This window comes from Bubalus kerabau, chromosome 3 (assembly GCF_029407905.1).
Source record: "Bubalus kerabau isolate K-KA32 ecotype Philippines breed swamp buffalo chromosome 3, PCC_UOA_SB_1v2, whole genome shotgun sequence".
In the NCBI taxonomy this organism is placed as follows: domain Eukaryota; kingdom Metazoa; phylum Chordata; class Mammalia; order Artiodactyla; family Bovidae; genus Bubalus; species Bubalus kerabau.
This window is the reverse complement of record NC_073626.1, coordinates 119,443,505-119,464,432: the sequence shown is the minus strand read 5'-3', so window position 1 is coordinate 119,464,432 and position 20,928 is coordinate 119,443,505. Positions and strand designations below refer to the sequence as shown.

Below are 20,928 nucleotides of genomic sequence, written 5' to 3'. Positions count from 1 at the left end.
GATTAAAAATCTAGAGTAGAGGTTAGACTCTCAAAAATACAGTACTAAAAAAAATCACAAAAATTATAAAAAATATATATGAAATTTGCTTTAAAGTAGCATCTTTTTTGCAAGGTAATAGATTATAAAAATGAAAATTAAAGGAATAATAAAGGGCTTAAAATTTTTTTAATTAAAAAAATTATAATAGTAAAATATATCTAGGAATTTCTCTGGAGCTCTTGTGGGCAGTGTGTGGTCAGTTCAGTTTCAGACAGTTCCATGTTGCAGCTTATACTTCTTCTCGAGGTCTATAGGCCCCTTCCAATGTAGTCGGTGCTAACTCCAGGATTTTAATCTGTTGCACCTGTCACTTCCCAAGTGGTCCCCTGTTTATTTTGGCTTCTTCTGTTTGCAAGTCTCTTCAGTGTCTAATTTCCACCCTGACACAAGGGGGCGGAGGTGGTCACTTATTTAGGCTCACTTTTTCAGTTGTGCTGTGGGGAGGGAGGAACACTGCCAACAAATATCACTGGCGTGTGTGGGGAGTGCTCACACTGTCTGGGCCACACTGGGTTTGCCCCCGCTAGTGGTGTGTGTGTTTTCCCAGTCTACACTGTTCAAGCTCCAGGTTGCTCTGCAGGGGAAATGTCTAAAGCAAGCCCTGGGTTGCATGAACTTCCCAAGTCTAAGCCACTCAGGTTCAGGTTCTCAGGTATTCCACAAAGGCACAGACTCGGTTGGGCCTACATTTTGTGCCCTTCCCAGGTCCGAGCAGCTCAGGCCACCAGGTGCTTGGCAAGCGTACTCTCCCCACGTGGGGTGGTGCATTTTATCACCTCCCTGGGGCCAGCTGCTTGGTTTCCTGGGTGCGCAGCAGGAGCGCCATCTCAGGTGTGCCGTGTATCTCCTCTGGAGAGCTGATCTCTGGCTGTGACCCTCCTGGCAGACGTCAACCTTCCAGGATCCCAGGAAGACTTGATTAGCAATTGGGAGACTGCTCGCAGTTTGGTAGAGTATGCCATCTCTGGGGCCGAGTTTGGCCCTCATTGGCTCTGGCTGTCACCCACCTGCCTCTCTGCTTCTGGTGGGGAATGAGCCGGTTCACAGCTGGCTAGCTCTCCTCTGGCATTCACTCAGTCCTTTGTTCTGTGAGCAGGCCAGGCAGTGCCTTAGGTTAGAGCTTTTCACAGGAAAGTTCTCTCTCTCTCTTTTTTTTTTCCTCTCTGGCTGTCCCACAGTGTGGGTTCCTATCTCACCCTAGCTCCCTCAGATTGTCCTCAGGGCATTCAGGCCCGGTCCTTACCCTAAGCAATGCAGACCACACCTCCCTGTTCAACCCCTGCTTGCTGGTGGTGGACGCGAGAGTCTGAGCTACTTCTCCACTGTGAGTTGTGATTAGACTCATAATCTGTGGGTTTTATTTATTTATTTTTTCCTCCTGGTTATGTTGCCCTCTGAGATTCCAAAACTCACCACAGACCTGCCAGTGAGAGTTTCCTGGTGTTTGGAAACTTCTCCTCCTTTACGACTCCCTCCCTGGGATGAGTCTATGTCCTTAACTCTTTTGTCTCTCTTTATCTTTTATATTTTGTCCTATCTCCTTTTGAAGACAATGGGCTGCCTTTCTGGGTACCTGGTGTCCTCCACCAGCATTCAGAAGTTGTTTTGTGGAATTTTCTCGTGTTCAAATGATGTTTTGATGAATTTGTGGGGGAGAAAGTGGTCTCCCCGTCTTATTCCTCCACCATCTTAGGACACCTCCCCCCCAACTCCCGGGGAGCCTTGCACTTCTGTTCTTCTCCGTTAAACACTCTCCTCCATTAAACACTCCAAAGTTAAAAATCTTTCCAAAGTTGGCTTCTTCTCCTTACCCAGTTTTCAACTCAAACATCACCTCCTCAGCCAACCCAATGGTGTGTCGCTACCACCATTACCTCTGCTACACTAACTGCATGAGTGAGTTCTATTGTCACCATGATATTTAAACCTGTGTGATATTCAACGAGGACAGGGAGGGTGAGCAGGACAAATTAGGAGTATGGGATTAACAGATACAAACTACTGTACATGAATAGGTAAGCAACAAGGATTTACTGTATAGCATGAGGAATTAACTATACTCAGTATCTTATAATGGGCTTCCCAGGTGGTGCAGTGATAAAGAATCTGCCTGCCAATGCCAGAGACACAGGAGACTTGGGTTAGATCCTTGGGTCAGGAAGATCCCCTAGAGGAGGAAATGGCAACCCACTCTTGCCTGGAAAGTCCCATGGACAGAGGAGCCTGGTGAGCTACAGTGCATGGGGTCACAAAGAATCAGACACACCTGAGCATGCACACATGTAATATCTTATAATAACTTTTAATGGAATACAGTCTTCAAAAAAGGTGAATCCTTATGCTATACACCTGAAACAAACACAATATTTTAAACCAACACTACTTCAATAAAATAAAATTATGAAATATTACCTTGATTACTGTTTATACCCTTTCTGTCAGAATCCCCTACAAGAATGGAAGCTTCATGTGGACAGAAGTGTTATTTGTTTGGCCTGCAAGTGCCATCAACTGGTGCCTGGTACATGGTGGGTTCCTGCTAAGTGTCCACTTCAGGAACACATGAAGTGGATACAGAGTCATGTTCTAAGCTCTCCATGGGAAGTCATTGCAATACAGCACAAGAAGGATCCATTTTCAGTTCACACTGCCACCTATATGGAACTCTTTCCAGTAGAACAGATTTAAAATGCTCCTTGAGAGATTGAGATTGAGATATATATAATGATACTATGCATAAAATAGATAATCTAATGAGAACCTACTGTATACCCTGGGGAACTCTATGCAATGGCTCTGTGATGACCTAACAGGGAAGGAAATCCAAAAAAGACAGTATATGTGTGTACATCTAGCTGATTCACTTTGTTGTACAGCAGAAACTAACACAACATGGTAAAGCAACTCTACTCCAATAAAACTGATGAAAACAAATAAAATGTTCCTTGACCACCAGGGTCCCCAAAACCACTCATCACATCACAGAGCACAGCACTTCTCCCCAGAAAGACAGAGGACACACCTCACAGAATCATTGCTCATCAGTAGTTAAAAGCAGGCACCTAGCAAGCAGTAAAAATCTTCCATTGAAATTAGTTAAGAAAAACTCACTGTCTTTAGACAAAACTTTGGACAAGAACACAAGTAAATACTAAGAATTTAGCACAAATCACTGCAGTATGTGGATAAGCAAAAAAAACTATACAAAATAGCCTGAAAGGCTGCTTTCTCATTCCCACTGATTGTGGGGTTCTAGCCACTTTCTTTATGGCACCCCACTCCAGTGCTCTTGCCTGGAGAATCCCATGGACAGGGGAGCCTGGTAGGCTGCAGTCCATGGGGTCGCTAGGAGTTGGACACGACTGGGAGACTTCACTTTCACTTTTCACTTTCATGCATTGGAGAAGGAAATGGCAACCCACTCCAGTGTTCTTGCCTGGAGAATCCCAGGGACGGGGGAGCCTGGTGGGCTGCCGTCTATGGGGTCGCACAGAGTCAGACACGACTGAAGCGACTTAGCAGCAGCAGCAGCAGCCGCCACTTTCTTTATAGAGAAGCTCTATACAGTCAGCAAAAACAAGACTGGGAGCTGACTGTAGCTCAGATCACAAACTCCTTATTACCAAATGCAGACTTAAATTGAAGAAAGTAGGGAAAACCACTAGACCATTCAGGTATGACCTAAATCAAATCCCTGATGATTATACAGTAGAAGTGAGAATAGATTAAAGGGATTAGATCTGATAGAGTGCCTGATGAACTATGGATGGAGGTTCATGACATTGCACAAGATGCAGCAATCAGGACCATCCCCAAGAAAAAGAAATGCAAAAAGGCGAAATGGTTCTCTGAGGAGACCTTATAAATAGCTGTGAAAAGAAGAGAAATGAAAGGCAAAGGAGAAAAGGGAAGATATACCCATTTGAATGCAGAGTTCCAAAGAATAGCAAGGAGAGATAAGAAAGCCTTCCTCAGTGATCAATGCAAAGAAATAGAGGAAAACAATAGAATGGGGAAGACTAGAGATCTCGTCAAGTAAATTAGAGATACCAAGGGAACATTTCATGCAAATATGGGCTCAATAAAGGACAGAAATGCTATGGACCTAGCAGAAGCAGAAGATATTAAGAAGAGGTGGCAAGAATACACAGAGGAACTATACAAAAAAGATCTTCCTGACCCAGATAATCACGATGGTGTGATCACTCACCTAGAGCCAGACATCCTGGAATGTGAAGTCAAGTAGGCCTTAGGAAGCATCACTACGAACAAAGCTAGTGGAGGTGACAGAATTCCAGCTGAGCTATTTCAAATGCTAAATGATGATGTTGTGAAAGTGCTGCACTCAACATGCCAGCAAATCTGGAAAATTCAGCAGTGTCCACAGAACTAGAAAAGGTCGGTTTTCATCCCAATCCTGAAGTAAGGCAATGCCAAAGAACGCTCAAACTATCGCACAATTGCACGCATCTCACACGGTAGTAAAGTAATGCTCAATTTATTGTCCAAGCCAGGCTTCAACAGTACATGAACCATGAACATCCAGATGTTCAAGCTGGTTTTAGAAAAAGTAGAAGAACCAGAGATCAAATTGCCAACATTTGTTGGATCATCGAAAAAGCAAGAGAGTTCCAGAAAAACATCTACTTCAGCTTTATTGAATATGCCAAAGCCTCTTACTATGTGGATCACAACAACCTGTGGAAAATTCTTCAAGAGATGGGAATACCAGACCAGCTGACCTGATTCCTGAGAAATCTGTATGCAGGTCAGGAAACAACAGTGAGAACTGGACATGGAACAACAGACTGGTTCCAAAGCCTGTATATCATCAAGGCTGTATATTGTCACCCTGCTTATTTAACTTATATGCAGAGTACATCATGAGAAACGCTGGGCTGGATGAGGCACAAACTGGAATCAAGATTGCCCGAAGAAATATCAGTAACCTCAGATATGCAGATGACACCACCCTTACGGCAGAAAGTGAAGAAGCACTCAAGAGGTTCTTGATGAAAGTGAAAGACAGTGAAAAAGTTGGCTTAAAACTCAACATTCAGAAAACAAAGATCATGGCATCTGGTCCCATCACTTCATGCAAATAGATGGGGAAACAATGGAAACAGGGAGCGACTTTATTTTCTTGGGCTCCAAAATTACTGCCAATGGTGACTGCAGCCATGAAATTAACAAAAACTTGCTCCTTGGAATAAAAGTTATAACCAACCTAGACAGCATATTAAAAAACAGAGAGATTACTTTGCCAACAAAGGTCCATCTAGTCAAAGCTATGGTTTTTCCAGTGGTCATGTATGGATGTGAGAGTTGGACTATAAAGAAAGATGAGCACCAAAGAATTGATCCTTTTGAACTGTGGTGTTGGAGAAGACTCTTGAGAGTCCCTTGGACTGCAAGGAGGTCCAGCCAGTCTATTCTAAAGGAAATCAGTCCTGAATATTCATTGGAAGGACTGATGCTGAAGCTGAAACACCAATACTTTTCTGATGTGAAGAACTGACTCACTAGAAAAGACCCTGATGCTGGGAAAGATTGAAGGTGGGAGGAGAAGGGGACGACAGAGGATGAGATGGTTGGATGGAATCACCAACTCAACGGACATGAGTTTGAGTAAACTCCAGGAGTTGGTGATGGACAGGGAGGCCTGGAGTGCTGCATTCTATGGGGTCGCAAAGAGTCAGACACGACTAAGCAACTGAACTGAACTGAGCCACTTTCTCACTATAAAACAACTAAAAGTTGCCATCATAATTTGCTACAGAGCTGAGTTTATATTTATACAAATGTGCATGGCAAACTACATATAAGTCTCCCCCCAAAAATGGTGACAAATTAGTCGCACTCTACCAATTCTGACTTAAAAGAACATTTCTTCATATTTCACACATAGAGCACACCAACGTGGAACACTCCTGTGCTCTCTTTAAAGCATGACCACTTATGCCCCTACAATTCTACTTTAAGGAAGTTAACTACAGGAACTAATTAAGAATGTGAATTAATTTGGGGCTCTAAGGATAGTTATTACAATATCACTTATAGTAGCAATCTAAATGTTCTACTGCATGAGATTGGTTACAACCATCTAAAAAATTATTCTGTGGAGAAATATTTGTTGGTATCAAATGAGTTCATTATGTTGAAAAAAGCAGGTTACAAAATAATATAATCCCATTGTATTTATACAATACATACATTTTTATATATAAATATATACATACATATCCATCTATATGTGAATATGTATGCCAAACTAATACAATTATGTAAAGTTTAAAAAATAAAATAATATTAAAAAAAAAAACTGAAATTTTATAAGCCGTTTCTCTAGATGATAATAATATGGAAGATTTTTTAAATGTGTTTTGTTTTTCTTTACCCTAATCCAAATTTTCTGTTTTTCCTATAATGAACAGTTGCTACAATTGCAATATGGAAAAAAAAGCCATAAAATTTTAATCAAAACTTTGTTGGTGATCATAATAGGTACAATCAAGTAGGAAATACACTTTACACTTTTCTTAATCAGTTTATCCTACTTGAAAGAGACACATGTCATGCACACGTGGACAGCACAAGGCTTTAAGCCTAAAACAGACAGAGCCCAGTAGACACCTGTGATGTGGATCTCTCTGACACAGTTGGAGAACCATTTCTTCCTAAATCTGTCCAATCCTTGACCTCTATGAAGTTACCTTCAGAAGGCTTCTCCCTTTAGCCTTTTCATCATGCTTTTATTCTTTTTCTTAGCCTCCTTGTTTTAGCTTGACCCATCATAACAAAGGGGGCTTCCCGGGTGGGGCTAGTGATAAAGAACCCACCTGCCAATGCAGGAAACATAAGAGATGTGGGTTCAATCCCTGGGCCGGGAAGACCCCCTGGAGGTGGACACAGCAATCCACCCCAGTAGTTTTGCCTGGAGAATCCCATGGACAGAAGAGACTAGTGGGCTACAGCTCATAGGGTCGCAAAAAGTCAAACATGACTGAAGGACTAAGCACACATTAGCACGTCATACCGGAATACCCCAGACTGAGGGACTTAACCAGCAGAAGTTTATTTCTCATGGTTTGAGAGGCTGCATGTCCAAGCAAGATGCAGGCTGACTCAATTCCTGGTGAGAGTGTTCTTCCTGGCTTGAGACGGCATCTTCTCTGTGTGCCTTCAGTCTTTTCTTGGAGCATATACTTGGAGGGGAGAGAGAGCTCTCTCCCTTTTTCTTCTTACAAGGCCACTTAACGCCATCATGACAACCCCACCCTCAAGGGCCCCATCTTTAAATACCAGCACAGTGGGAGTTAGACTTTCAACATATGAATTTGGGGGTGAGGGTAGGGAGTACAAACACTCAGTCCATAACATTCCTCTTCTTCTGATTAAATACAAATGTTTTCCGGGGCTCTGTCCTGATGCTTTGCACATTCTCCATCATTCACATATAGCAATGCTTTCCACCCCATCTTTTTCTAAAGTCTCAATGATGACTCAGGCTCCAACTCCAGACCCAAATCTTCCATGAGTCCCACACACAGCTCAAACTCAAACATCCTAAAATTGCTACCCATCTCCAGACTCACTTTAGGGTAAAGAAAAACAAAACACATATGAAAAGGGGGAAACTACTCCATTAAGAATCTCAGGACCCAGAATTTAGACCCTAGTGTGACTGGCCTTGCATGAAGCTAGCAGTGATGCTAGGTGCCAATGTGTCCTGGGTCATGAAACCCACAGACTTTGGCCTCTCTGACTTGGCAGACATCTCACCACATTGGCTGCCAAAACATCTAAAATACATCTAGAAACAAGGGAGGCCATGGGAGACTTTCCTTCATCCTAAAATCACAAACAGCATTATCATCTGCCTCCCTGAGGTTTTGTGAGCAGATTAGAGTAAAAGCAACCTTGGAACAAGTTGTAATTCTCCTTCTCACTATATCTGGCCTAATTTGTATTAGCCCTGGAGATTTCTAGAACATATCTCAAATTCCCTTTGCCACTCCTCTTAGTAGCTCATGTTCTAGCCATTTCTCTCACAGATTAGGGCTCAGCTTCTAGTTTTCTCTGTTGCTCAAATCTCTCCTGACATCCACCCATCGTCCATCCAGCAGCAGAATGGTCTTTCCAACATGGAAATCTAGTGCATCTCACCCACTGGAAATCCTGGGATGACTTTCCTTTATCCCCTCGCATAGGGATCTTCTACAACCTGGCTCCTACCTGCCTGCCCACACCCAAATGCTTCATTCTCACTCACTCATATGGTAAATGTTGACCTCTCTCTCCACCATACAGTAAGCACCCAGAGAATAGTCATGAAATCTTTTTGCCTTTCTTGTCACATGTGATTCTGTGTTTAGACATAATGTTCAATAAATATACTTGAATGAGTTGGTGAATAAAATAATGAACAAACCAAAGAATGACTGTGGGCAGAAGGAAAAGGCGGATAACAGAGGATGAAATGGTTGGATAGCATCACCAACTCATTGGACATGAGTCTAAGCAAACTCCAACTCATTGGACATGAGTCTGAGCAAACTCCAGCAGACAGTAAAGGACAGGGAGTCCATGTGGTGGCAAAGAACTGGACACAACTGAGTGACTGAACAACAACAACAAAGAATGACCAAATGGCACCAATGACAATGACCTCTAAGATTAAAATATCCCTTCAGGACTTCCCTAGTAATCCAGTGGTTAAAACTTTGCCTTCCAATGCAGGGGGTTTGGGTTCAATCCCTGGTCAGAAAGTTAAGATCCCACATGCTTCAAGGCCAAAAAAAAAAAAAAAAAAAAAAAAAAAAAACAGAAAACAGAAAACAGAAGCAATATCGTAACAAATTCGATAAAGACTAAAAATTGTCCTCGTCAAAAAACATTTTTTTCAATTTAAAAAATTAAAGTATCCTTCAAAAATGCTAAGGAATCCTTGTGGCCTTGGATATGGGACACTGGGATGGGGTAATTAAAAGACTAGATAAGTTATTCATGTGACATGGATGTCATGAGAGTAATCTGATGATGGAAAAATGTAAGATGCTGGTCTGAAGAGTTTTGCAAGCCTCTGTAATGTTGATTTGGTGATTTTGCCATAGTCATGAGAAGGAGACACTGTAGCTCAGACCCACTGTTTCTTAGCAAATATGCTTCAAAAGATAACCCAGGGAAAACAAATCGCACTGAAAGCAGCATTCTGTTAATCAGAGGCTCTCAGATGTGACCTGCCTGGGCAGCTATTGGGCCTCTTCTGCCATTTTATATTTCCTCTTTAATCAATCCCTGGATGCTACTGTTTTCAATGTGCAGAGGTTTAAAAGGCGCTTTGATTAATGGACTTGATCAGTGTCCACTCTTGTTTAACTACTGCGTTCTCCTCCACGTTTCACATTTCACACCCACATAGCACCATTCCCCTTTTATTACAGGAACTAAAGAATGTGATGGCCTGCCAGACAGCACAGTAATTTATGAAAAATATATTTTTAAAAGGAAAGTGTATTAGAGCTTGAAAAGAACTCCAAGCCTGTTGCTATTTTAATTTTAAATAGGCTATGCAAATAATTAAATGTCAGGTCATATTGACACCATCAAATTTAGGAGTATAGATGGCATACAACCCCAGAGTCCTAGGGAATATTAAATCAGATTTACCAGGGCACTGAATCATGTTTTGGTTTTGACATGAAACAACAGTATTGACTGGGTTAAAAAAGAGCCAATTTCTGAAAACCTCTACCTGCTACAAATGCTTTCATATGTACCACAGTTTTTTAAAAGGAGATGAAAAGAAAGAGAGATGAATTGCAAATATATTTAAGCCCTAAATCTCTCTTTGGTCTTTATTTTTCTCAAACCTCTCCTTTCTCACACTAGCCAATTTCAGATATTGACTTGCAGGAGGGGATGGATGAGAATAGCCAATATTCAGTGTGAAAGTAATAGACACTGCTCACTCTGCTTTAGGACAGTTTAATTTGGATATTTACCTGAACTCTGCTCATGGCTTTACACACCTGAGTCTCAATCAGTCACATCAATGGGCCATATGTACTGTGTACTATGTAGGGTGTCCCTGGTGACGCTATTCTAGATTCACAAGACAGTTGATAATCCCTCTAAAAATGACACTGGAAAAACACAAATGGTCAGTGAATAAATATTTATTGTGCAAAGAACTGTGCTTTGTCAGAGACGTTCTATGATGAATATGACACTATTATACTCTTGAGAAAAGGAGATAACAGCAGAAAATGTGCCTTCTCCTTTTAAATTCTTATTAGTGATGAAAATAAATTCCTATTTCCAGAGTACCTAATAACTGGTCATCATAAGATGGACTAGAATCAAGCTGGATGTCAGAAGGAAACCAGTTCCACATCCAGAATTGTTTGGCCATTATTAACCAATCCTGTGATAACAAAAGCTTGGTACTAACATCATGACTGGTCCCTCCACTACCTGTAACAGACCTCTCTAATCAACTATGGCATTTGGTATCCCTTCCACAAGTATTTACTAAGCATTTCCTACATGTCAGCACTCTAACTGGCACAGCAGATATGCAGTGGACAAGGTTAACATGATCCCTGGCCTACTGGAGCTTTTTTCTTTTTGGGCTGCACTGCATGGCTTGTGGGATCTTAGTTCCCCAACCAGGGATTGAACCTGTGTCTCCTGCAGTGGAAGCGCAGAGTCCTAACCACTGGAAGTCCCCTGGAGCTTATATTCTAATGGGAGAAGAAGGCAATATACAAGAAAGAGTATTTCAGATAATGCAAGGCGAAAGGAAGACAAGCAAGGAAAGGAGATGGATGTGGGAGAAGATAGAGGAGGGAAGGCGCTTGAGCTGGAGTGTTCAAGCCCTCTTAGAGGTCACATCTCAGGAGAAACTTGACCAGTTTCTCCAGCCTGAGTGGTTCTTACTGACTCCTCCTCAACAGGGCTCTCTTGGCAGCCATTACCAGTCAACTGCCAATTGACTGTTCTGTGGATGAACCCTGTACAAGGCATGCTGTGGGATGTAGAAAAGTCCAACATAAAAGCATTCAGTGGAGCTGGGGGAACACATTTAACAACATCCCACAGCACGAGGTTCTGAAATACACAGCGGAAGGAAGTTTTGGAAAACATGGATTCCAGTTCCTTGTAACCTTTCAGAATCTCAGTTCCTTCACCAGAAAAATAAGAGGTTTGTACCAGATGGTCTATAAAATTCTTTTTAGCTACTATGGTCAACTATTGTGGTTGTTGCTGTTGTGCAGTCGCTCAGTCATGTCCAGCTCTTTTGCAACCCCATGGACTACAGCCCACCAGGCTCCTCTGTCCATGGGATTTCCTGGGCAAGAATACTGGAGTGGGTTGCCATTTACTTCTCCAGGGGATTTTCCTGGCCCAGGGATCAAACTCATGTCTCCTACATTAGCAGGCAGATTCTTTACCACTGAGTCACCAGGGAAGCCTATGTTCAACAAATCTAACTAAAAAGCAAAGCAGTATTTTAGACAATTGCAGAGAGAAGCTAGATTAAGGAGAGAAGTCTATATATAAATGGGGTCATTTGAACAGCTAGAGGAAAAACTAAAATGTAGGCACACTTCTTGCAGTCTTCTTGGTAATTTTAGAAACAGCCACAATCAGCCTTGGTTTTGCAAACAGCTTCAACTTCCACAATGCAAAGCAGTGTTCACCTTAAATTCTAGATGAAAATTAGTTGGTGTGGTCTTCTCAGCCATATATATTCACAATCACCCTCAGCCCAGTCATCTGGTCATCTCAAACACAAAGCACTACACAAACGCCAACCACCCAGCTGTGGAACAAAGAGGGAAGAGTTAACAGAGGTTCGTCCAAGAATCCACCTTGCACAGCTGCCTGTCAACAGGAGAGCCGGAACTTCCACAAGTGCCATATGAGAGAATTACAGGTTTGCGTGGTAATGACTGAAGCCTCCCTGGTGGCTCAGATGGTAAAGAATCTGCTGGCAATGCAAGACACCCAGGTTCAATCCCTGGGTTGGGAAGATCCCCTGGAGAAGGAAATGGCAACCCACTTCATGATGGGTCTGGATCAAGACTCACGTATATGTGTCCAAAATTCCTGTTCTTCCTTCACAATAGCATTAAAAATAGATCTCAGGTGCATGAAGATGTCCCCCTTTGTACAGGCAGCAGTTCAAGTTTGGGGCATCAACCATAACACAAATACATGTGTCATCAGTGATACTGTGTTTTTAGATGAGAAATGATTGAAATTCACTTTGTGGATACAAAGTGTTTCATAAACACTTAATCTCAAGAGAGCCTTCAACTTAAGAGTGTCTGACTCCATTCAGAATTCTCATCCATGTCACACAGGGTCCCTCTCTGTCTGTACCTATTTCATGTTCCACACTGGCCTCTTCACTGTTCCCCAGGCTGATGACCAATGCTGACATGGATCTGGACACCCTGGCAGACTGACACATCCTGAACAAGCCAGGAATGGTGTTTTGAGTAACTTATGATTCAGAAACAGCACCACCAACTTACTGTTTTTCTGCTTTTCCATGCTCTGGAACAAAGATGAAACTGTGACTCATCCCAGATCACAGGGGTGGATGATTTTATGGGAGGATGCTCTCTCCAAAAAGCTCTTGTTACCAATCCAGCCCTTTGCCCAAAAACTGTTCATCAGCCTAATTCCCCCAGCCAGGAGCTAAACAGAATGACTGAGGGCTCATGTTCCTCAGGAATATACGAGAAATGGCAGTGGAGATTTCATCTTCTCTGTCACCCCTCATAAGGCAACGGTTTTGAAGACATTCGTTCAACACATCTTTGGTCTACACTTGAGGGAGCTTTTGAGGCCAGGCTGGAGAGTTCCTAGCCAGAGATTTGTGGTTAGTGATAAAGCACAGCAGTGATACTATTTCTTCCTGGTTCTCAATCTTCTTATTTGTAGAATGAAGGTTTGCATCTGTCTTTTAAGGCTTTCACATAATGGAAAATAATTGGTGGGTAAAGTGAAAGTGTTAGTCGCTCAGTCATGTCTGACTCTTTGTGACCCCATGGACTGTAGCCCATCAAGCTCCTCTGTCCATGGAGTTCTCCAGGCAAGAATACTGAAGCATTTTCCAATACTGGGCAGCAGTTTCCTTCTCCAAGGTATCTTCCTGACTCAGGTCTCCTGCATTGCAGGCAGAGTCTTTACCATCTGAGCCACCAGGGAAGCCCAAAAGAGAGCTGGATGCTCAGTCAAGGCACCGCTGGAAATGAACCTAGGGTATCCTGTTTATCAGCAAGTAAACAGGAGATCTGAATTGGTGGGTAAGTCTTGGTTCAAATCCCATCTCTGGCACTTACTGCTTATGCGACCTGGTTTCAGTTGATGTCTCAGTGTAATAAAAGGATATTTGCTTCACAAGGTAATGGTAAAAAGCAAATTAATTAAGCATGTGAGTACAGTCCATAGAGTCACAAAGAGTCAAACACAACTGAAGCGACTTAGCGTGCGTGCCTGTGTACTTGTTAAACTGCAGTGAGATGTTTTACATGATATGTACAGAGTCTTCTTCCATCACCATCCAGCACACTTTCCTCCCCATGGAGATGCTTACTCAACACTGGATTGATTACTTATTGGATTTAAGCTAACAACAAAATTGTACCTGCAGTATAGACCAAATTCTACTTAAAAGAAGAGTTTATCTGGAGTATCTCTATTGAAGATGGAGATCCCAGGCTCACCATGCCTCCTCACGGGTGAAAGCGTCCAGGCACACAATATGAAGGATCTGGGAAAAGGGAAAAGAAAATCAGCGTGAGTGTTAAGTGTGTATTATCTGCTTCATTACCTCAGTGCCTTTAAGACAATAGTCATATTATTATATCTTGTGACTTTGTGGGTTGAGAATTCAGGCCACGGTTTAGCTAAGGGATGTTTCAGGTCCTCGTGGCATCAACTGAGACCAGTCTGTGGTGTTCAGATGGTGAGTAGGATGAACTGAGGTCGTCCTAGTGGCTCTAGTGGTAAAGAACCCTCCTGCCAATGCAGGAGACCTAAGAGACATGGGTTCAATTCCTGGATTGGGAAGATACCCTGAAGGAGGTCATGGCAACCCACTCCAGTATTCTTGCCTGGAAAATCCCACGGACAGAGAAGCCTGGCAAGCTATGGTCCATAGGAACACAAAGAGTCTGATACAAGTGAGGTGACTTAGCATACACACACACATGCAGGATGAACTGTAGGGTTCAAGACAGCTTCACCCATACCTGGGGGGCCTCGGTGTGAATGGCTGAAAAGCTGAGCTCAGCTGGACTGTCAACCGGAGCAGCTCAAGGGGGCCTCAGGGTGGTCACACTTCTAACACAGTCAACTGGGGTTTTGAGATTGTGTCCCAAGAGACTGAGGCATGAACTTCAAGGCTTCTTCTGACCAAGTCTCAGAAGTTATGCAGTGTTGCTTCAGCCACATTCTGTTGGACCACTAAGGCTGGCTCAGATTCAAGGGGATGAGTAGCAAAGAATTTACAGCTCTCTTTAATTTACTCAATACCTGAGCCTCAGTCCTGTTTTGTAGAATGGGCTGTGGGTGGGTACCACCTTTTTCATCCTCTCATCCTTCCCAATGTCACTCTCAATCTCTTCCTCGCCAAGACTGAGATATTACCAGGACAACAGAACACCTCAACAGGTAACTCCAAGTAGGGTTGCCAGATAAGATACGGGGTATTCAGTTAAATTTGAACTTCAAGTAATTATAGTAATAATTTTTAGTATGTATTTCTGGAGACATACTTACACTAAAAGAAAAAAAAAAAAGATTGATCATTTGAAATTCAAATTTAGCTGGTTGTCCTGTATTTTCTTTGTTAATTTGAGCAACTCTACTCCCAAATGACCTGCACGGGCCATGTAGCATTAGGAAGAAAAAACTTCCATTAATTTAAGCCATAGAGACTTGGGGATTGTTACAGCCCAACTGCCTAAGATGACTTAATTTCTCATCTTTGATGAAAAATATTTTGATTAGTCTTAAGTGAAGCCCTAATATTTGAAAGGAAGTAGGCAGCTCCTCTACATAATAAAAGAGAAAATTAAAAGCTCTGAGATGTTATTTCAGAAGCAGAGATAGAGAGAAAACTGATAAAATACTGCCTCAGCCATCCAGGAATCACTTGTCTACTTGGAAAAGAAAACAAGAGAAAAAAAAATGATGGTAGAGAGTAGTCCTGACTAGTCCTGAGGGCAGAGAGGTCATTGTGGGTTTGGAGGAGGCACAAACGATTTCAAGAGAAAGGTGGGCTTGTCTGACCTGGGGATGGCCTAATAAGTAGGATTTAGACCCTGAGGAACAGGACTTCCCTGGTGGCCCAGTGGTTAAGAATCTGCACTTCCAATGCAGAGGGCATGAGTTCAATCCCTGGTCTGGGTTCGAAGACCCCATCTGCCATAGAGTGTGACCAAAAAAAGAAAAAACAGACGCTGAGGAGCTGGAAACAGGAACGTTGTGCGAGAATCACCATGGCTACATTAGTCAGTGCTGTCTCTTTCCAGCTTCTTCAGCCCCTGTGGGCTTAGGTTTCCAGGTGGAGATGGAGATCAAGCTCCAGGTGGCCACTGGACCCTAGTTCACAAATTGCTCGGATGCTGACGGATCGACTGCATGCCACCACGCAGGGGTCGGTGACTACCCTGGGCCTCTGGACTCAGAGTTGAAGTAAAACCACATAGGCAGGGAGTGGATGTTTCAACACACAAATCCAAACATTTTTGCTAACTTTTGTCTGAAACATCAGTGTCATAGGAAAGCTCCTTGGTATTAAGGGCCTGGCTCTCTTCATCTTCATGTGACCCTGTCCTACGCAGCCCCACCCTTAGTGGCTGGTTGGTGAAATAAACATACGGTAATCATTAGGCTGCTGCTGCTGCGTCACTTTAGTCGTGTCCAACTCTGTGTGACCCCATAGACAGCAGCCCACCAGGCTTCCCGTCCCTGGGATTCTCCAGGCAAGAGCACTGGAATGGGTTGCCATTTCCTTCTCCAATGCATGAAAGTGAAAAGTGAAAATGAAGTCATTCAGTCGTGTCCGACCCTCAGCGACCCCATGGACTGCAGCCTACCAGGTTCCTCCATCCATGGGATTTTCTAGGCAAAAGTACTGGAGTGGGGTGCCATTGCCTTCTCCAAATCAACAGGAGGAGTCCCTAAATACTAATATATTGAGACCCTTTTAGCTGCTACAGTTACTCCCTTGGACCACCAGGGGGCAGCATGGCGTCTTAAACGATAAACCATGGCTGGGTTTCAGAACCAGGATGGATGTGATTCTCAAAAAAGCTAATACAATTATGTAAAATTTAAAAATAAAATAAAAATTAAAAAAAATTTAAAAAAACACCACATTGTAAACCAAATATAATTAAATAAAATAAGTTTAAAAAAAAAAAAAACAAACAACAGTTGGACCTGGATGCCAGACCCTGCCAACATTTTCCTGGGCCCACAGCAAAGGGAGACAGATAGAGGCAAAGTGGTCATTTTTTTTTTTTTCTGTAAAGGTATTCATTCAATTTGAAGGAACACACTTTGATCTGAGATTGTCTTTCCCAATACATATTTTATCATTAAAACCTCCTTTCTTTTATGAAATGATGGCAACAATATGTGGTAGAGGTTTTTTTATTGTTAACATTCTTATGTAATCAAATAAATAATGGTAACCTTCTGGTATTCAAAAATGATTTTAGAAAAATACTTTTTAGGTTTATGAAATCAAAAGGCAGAGATCCATTTCTGTAGAACATCAGAATGAGACAGGGCCCAGGACATAAAAGAGGGTAGGGAGATAAACTTCATCTTCATCCCCAGCCTTCTTTCCCACCACTCACTGCTCTTTTCTTCCTGCCAACCCCATTCCTGGTCAACAGGCCAGCTTAGGGCTCTCTCCCAGCCCACCCTCCTCCTCCTAGTGGAAAGCCATTCTCAGGAAAAACTCGGCTATCAACAGCTTAGACCTCAGTGAAAATTTAAATCACTCTTTTCCTCACCCAGAAAAACCTACCTTCCATGTTCAATCTCGGATCTTAGAACACAGATGTGTGTGGCCAGTTTAAGCGTTTCAGGCATCAGCAGAAGATCTGGGAATGAAAGGCAGTCAGCAAGACGCTGAAATCAGGCCATCCAAGGGGCTCCATGATGCCCGTGTGCTTTACTAGGGAGACAGAAGAGCCACCCCCGCAGCAAGAGGACCAGGTTTTCAGACAGAAGGCCCCAGTGATTATTCTCCCCTCAGCTCTCTGGAAAGTCACAGGTTGAACCCATAAGTACTATGATATTCTGGCCCTGATAACAGAGCTTTCCCTCCAGAGGACCAGAGCAGCCAGGGCACGAAGAGCCTCCCCAAATCATAAAGGTCTGCTTCCGTCACACCTCAAGAGGTACTATCCACAGTGCACGTGGAATACAGCACTCCTTTCAGCACTGAATGCACCCAACAAATCGACAGACCTTGGCTGAGACCTACCATGGATGCCATGGGGACACAAAGGAATACCAAACGCCAAAAGGATGCCTGTAAAAATACTCCAAGACCATTGCCAGAGTTGAAAAAGAGTTGACAGCTGGTTTTGGAAAGACTTGGAAAGGCTTCATGAGCTGGGCCTGGAATAAAGGGTAAGGTTTTGACAGGAAACATGAAAGGAAAGACCTGTTTCAGTCAAGATACAGCCTGACTCAAGGGCTCGAACAGAAAGTACGGGGCACAAGGCCCAGTTCAGTTTGGCCAAAATATCAGGCAAGTAGCAGGAAACAGAGAAATGATAAGGAAAGGCAAGAGGCTTTGCCAGGCAGGCAGAGGTGGGCGTGAATGCCCTGGCCACAATGGACCTCTCTGCAGCCTCGGTTGTCCCTGCTGCTTCTGTGCCTCTCAAAGTCACCTGAATCTCTGTGGCCCTCTGCTCTGGGACGAGGGGACAGCCCTCTCTGCTCTGAAACCCTCACACCCTTCCTGTTTCCTCCCTAGGGTCCCTGAGGTCCCACAAGCCCAGACCTCCCCGGGGAACTTGGCTGAGGGTAGATGAGAGCAGCATGGCCTCCCTGGTTTCAGGCACCCCAGTGCCCCCTCTCGTCACCCCACACCCCTCCCTTATCTCTTACCAACCTGGGACCACTGTGTCTATTTACCACTTGTGCTCCCAAGTCTATCAGAGAAGACCTAAACTTCTGAAACTCAAAGGCCAAGAAAAGAGCCCTTTTCTCCAGCACTCTGCCTTTCCTGACATACCTTCCTCTGCTTACATGGAGCAAAGGGGTCTGCTAAGAAAATACCAGCAATTAAGTGACTCATAATTTGAAAATACCGGGACTTCCCTGGTGGTCCAGTGGCTAAGACTCTGCACTCGCAGTGTATGGGGCCCAGGTTCCATCCCTGGTCAGGGAACTAGGTGCCACATGCCACAATTGAGAGTTCAAATGCGGCAGCTACAGATTCCGTATTCCCTCACTAGAAGACCCCCCAGGCCACAAGGAAGATCAAAGATCATGTATGCTGCAACTAAGGCCAGGTGCATCCAAACAAATAAGTAAATAAAAAATAAATATTAAAAAGAAATGGTATCCCACTGCCCTATTCAACTGCCGGGCTCACTGAACATGTGTAAAGGTCTGTTTTCTCTGCGGTGAACATTTCAGTCAACCAGGATCACTGACCATATGATTTTGCTTTGCTCTCAGTGCTAAAAACAGGAAAGTACTAGGCACCAGGACAGAATAATCATCCTGCAGTAAACACCATGACCTTCCCCAGTCCAGGGATGCTAAACAACCCAGGGGTGGGGATGAAAAGTGCTGAAGGAACTGAGAAGTCTCTCCAACAAAGGCTCTTTTTAACACGGTGACCGGTTATAATTTCAGAGAAACACCAGCAAAAGGCACTTGGCAACTCATGGGATGACACAGAGGCATCATGGAATCCTCTAGGGGGGCTCACCTCACATGTGACTTTTGCTAGGACTCTGGTCCACTCTCCACAAGCAGCTGCCCCACCACAAAAAGAACACTAGACTTCTTTTTCATATTCTTGAAAATAAAACTATTATAGGCTCCCCTACCCCCCTTTTGCCCCGGGATTCAGTCTTTCTGACTTTTCGTGTTTCCACTGTAGTTGACAGGCGTCTGAAATCTATAGCGTGTCTGCAAAAGGCAGAAAAACCACGTGGAGTTCCTCAGCCTGAAACCTAATTTCTGGTAGGAAGGTACCATCTGGTGGATATTGGGGAAACTGCTCACGTCCAGGGCTTGAAAAGGAGCATCTGAGTGCAGCTCGCCTGACAGAATGCCAATGGAAATATCACTCGGAAACTTAACGACAGCTTATCACCCAAATACAGATCCATTCCTTTAAATATCTAACGCCACATACAACTATTCTCAGAGCCAATCAGAAGCACCAGAGTCTGTCTCCCGGCCTCCTTTGTCCAGTTTACAATGACAGCCGTTTTCCCCTTACCTGAAGCTTGGCTCTCGGAGGTTTCCATTACCCACGGTCAACTACGAACAGGAAATATTAAATAGCAAATCCAGAAATAAACAATCCTTACGTTTTAAATCCCGCACCACTGAGCAGCGTGATGAAATCTCGCGAAGTTTTAAATCCCGCCCAGAAGCGGATCAGCTCTAGGTCCAGCACATCCGCCCATTGGTTACTTTGTAGCAGGCTGGGTATCAAATCAACAGCTGTGATAATCTGGGGCTTGAGTTCAAGTCACTTTTATTTAGTAATGTCCCCAAAATGCAAGAGTGGTGATGCTGGCGATTCGGGTGGATATACCAAAGACGGAAGTGCTCTGAGTGAAAAGGGGAAAGGTTTCTACTTAATGAGGAAAGTGGGAAAAATCATATGCGGAGGTTGTTAGGAGCTACAGAAAGAACAAATCTATCCGTGAAATTGTGAGAAGGGAAAAAGGAATCCGTGCTCGTTTTGCTGTCACACCTCAAACTGCAGAAGTTAGAGCCACCACACGTAGTAAGTGCCGAGTGAAGATGGAAGAGACATTCAATTTGTACAGTAAGATATTTTGAGAGAGATTACATTCACATAACTTTTATTGCAGTATCAGTTCAGTTCAGTTCAATTGCTCAGTCGTGTCCGACTCTGCGACCCCGTGAATCGCAGCTCGCCAGGCCTCCCTGTCCATCACCAACTCCTGCAGTTTACCCAAACTTATGTCCATCGACCCGGTGATGCCATCCAGCCATCTCATCCTCTGTCGTCCCCTTCTCCTCCTGCCCCCAATCCCTCCCAGCATGAGGGTCTTTTCCAATGAGTCAACTCTTCGCATGAGGTGGCCAAAGTATTGGAGTTTCAGCTTCAGCATCAGTCCTTCCAATGAACACCCAGGACTCATCTCCTTTAGGATGGACTGGTTGGATCTCCTTGCAGTCCAAGGGACTCTCAAGAGTCTTCTCCAACACCACAGTTCAAAAGCATCAATTCTTCGGTGCTCAGATTTCTTCACAGTCCAGCTCTCACATCCATACATGACCACTGGAAAAACCATAGCCTTGACTAGACGGACCTTTGTTGGCAAAGTAACATCTCTGCTTTTTAATATGCTATCTATTGCTGTGTATTTTTATGTAATTGTATTTTATTAGTGGTTATTGTTGTTAATCTCTTATTGTGTCTAATTTATAAATTAAACTTTATTACAGGTATGGGGCTTTTGTGGTGACTCAGAAGGTAAAGAATCTGCCTGCAATACAAGAGACCTGAATTCCATCCCTGGGTTGGGAAAATGCCCTGGAGAAGGGAATGGCTACCCACTTCTGTGTTCTTGCTTGGAGAATTCTATGGACAGAGGAGCCCGGGGCTACATTCCATGGGGT

General features: G+C 43.5%; 1 long non-coding RNA gene across 1 annotated transcript in view; it reads right to left on the bottom strand.

Annotated features, from left to right (window-relative positions):
• Positions 1-19,680, bottom strand: part of LOC129646526 (uncharacterized) — a 91,362-nt gene extending 71,682 nt beyond the window's left edge. Inside the window, exons 1-3 of the long non-coding RNA XR_008712002.1 lie at positions 19,550-19,680; positions 17,105-17,180; positions 13,706-13,831 (exon numbers count right to left, since the gene is read on the bottom strand). This is a non-coding gene — a long non-coding RNA (uncharacterized LOC129646526). The remainder of the gene's footprint in view (positions 1-13,705; positions 13,832-17,104; positions 17,181-19,549) is intronic.
• Between the last annotated feature and the right edge of the window lie 1,248 nt (positions 19,681-20,928).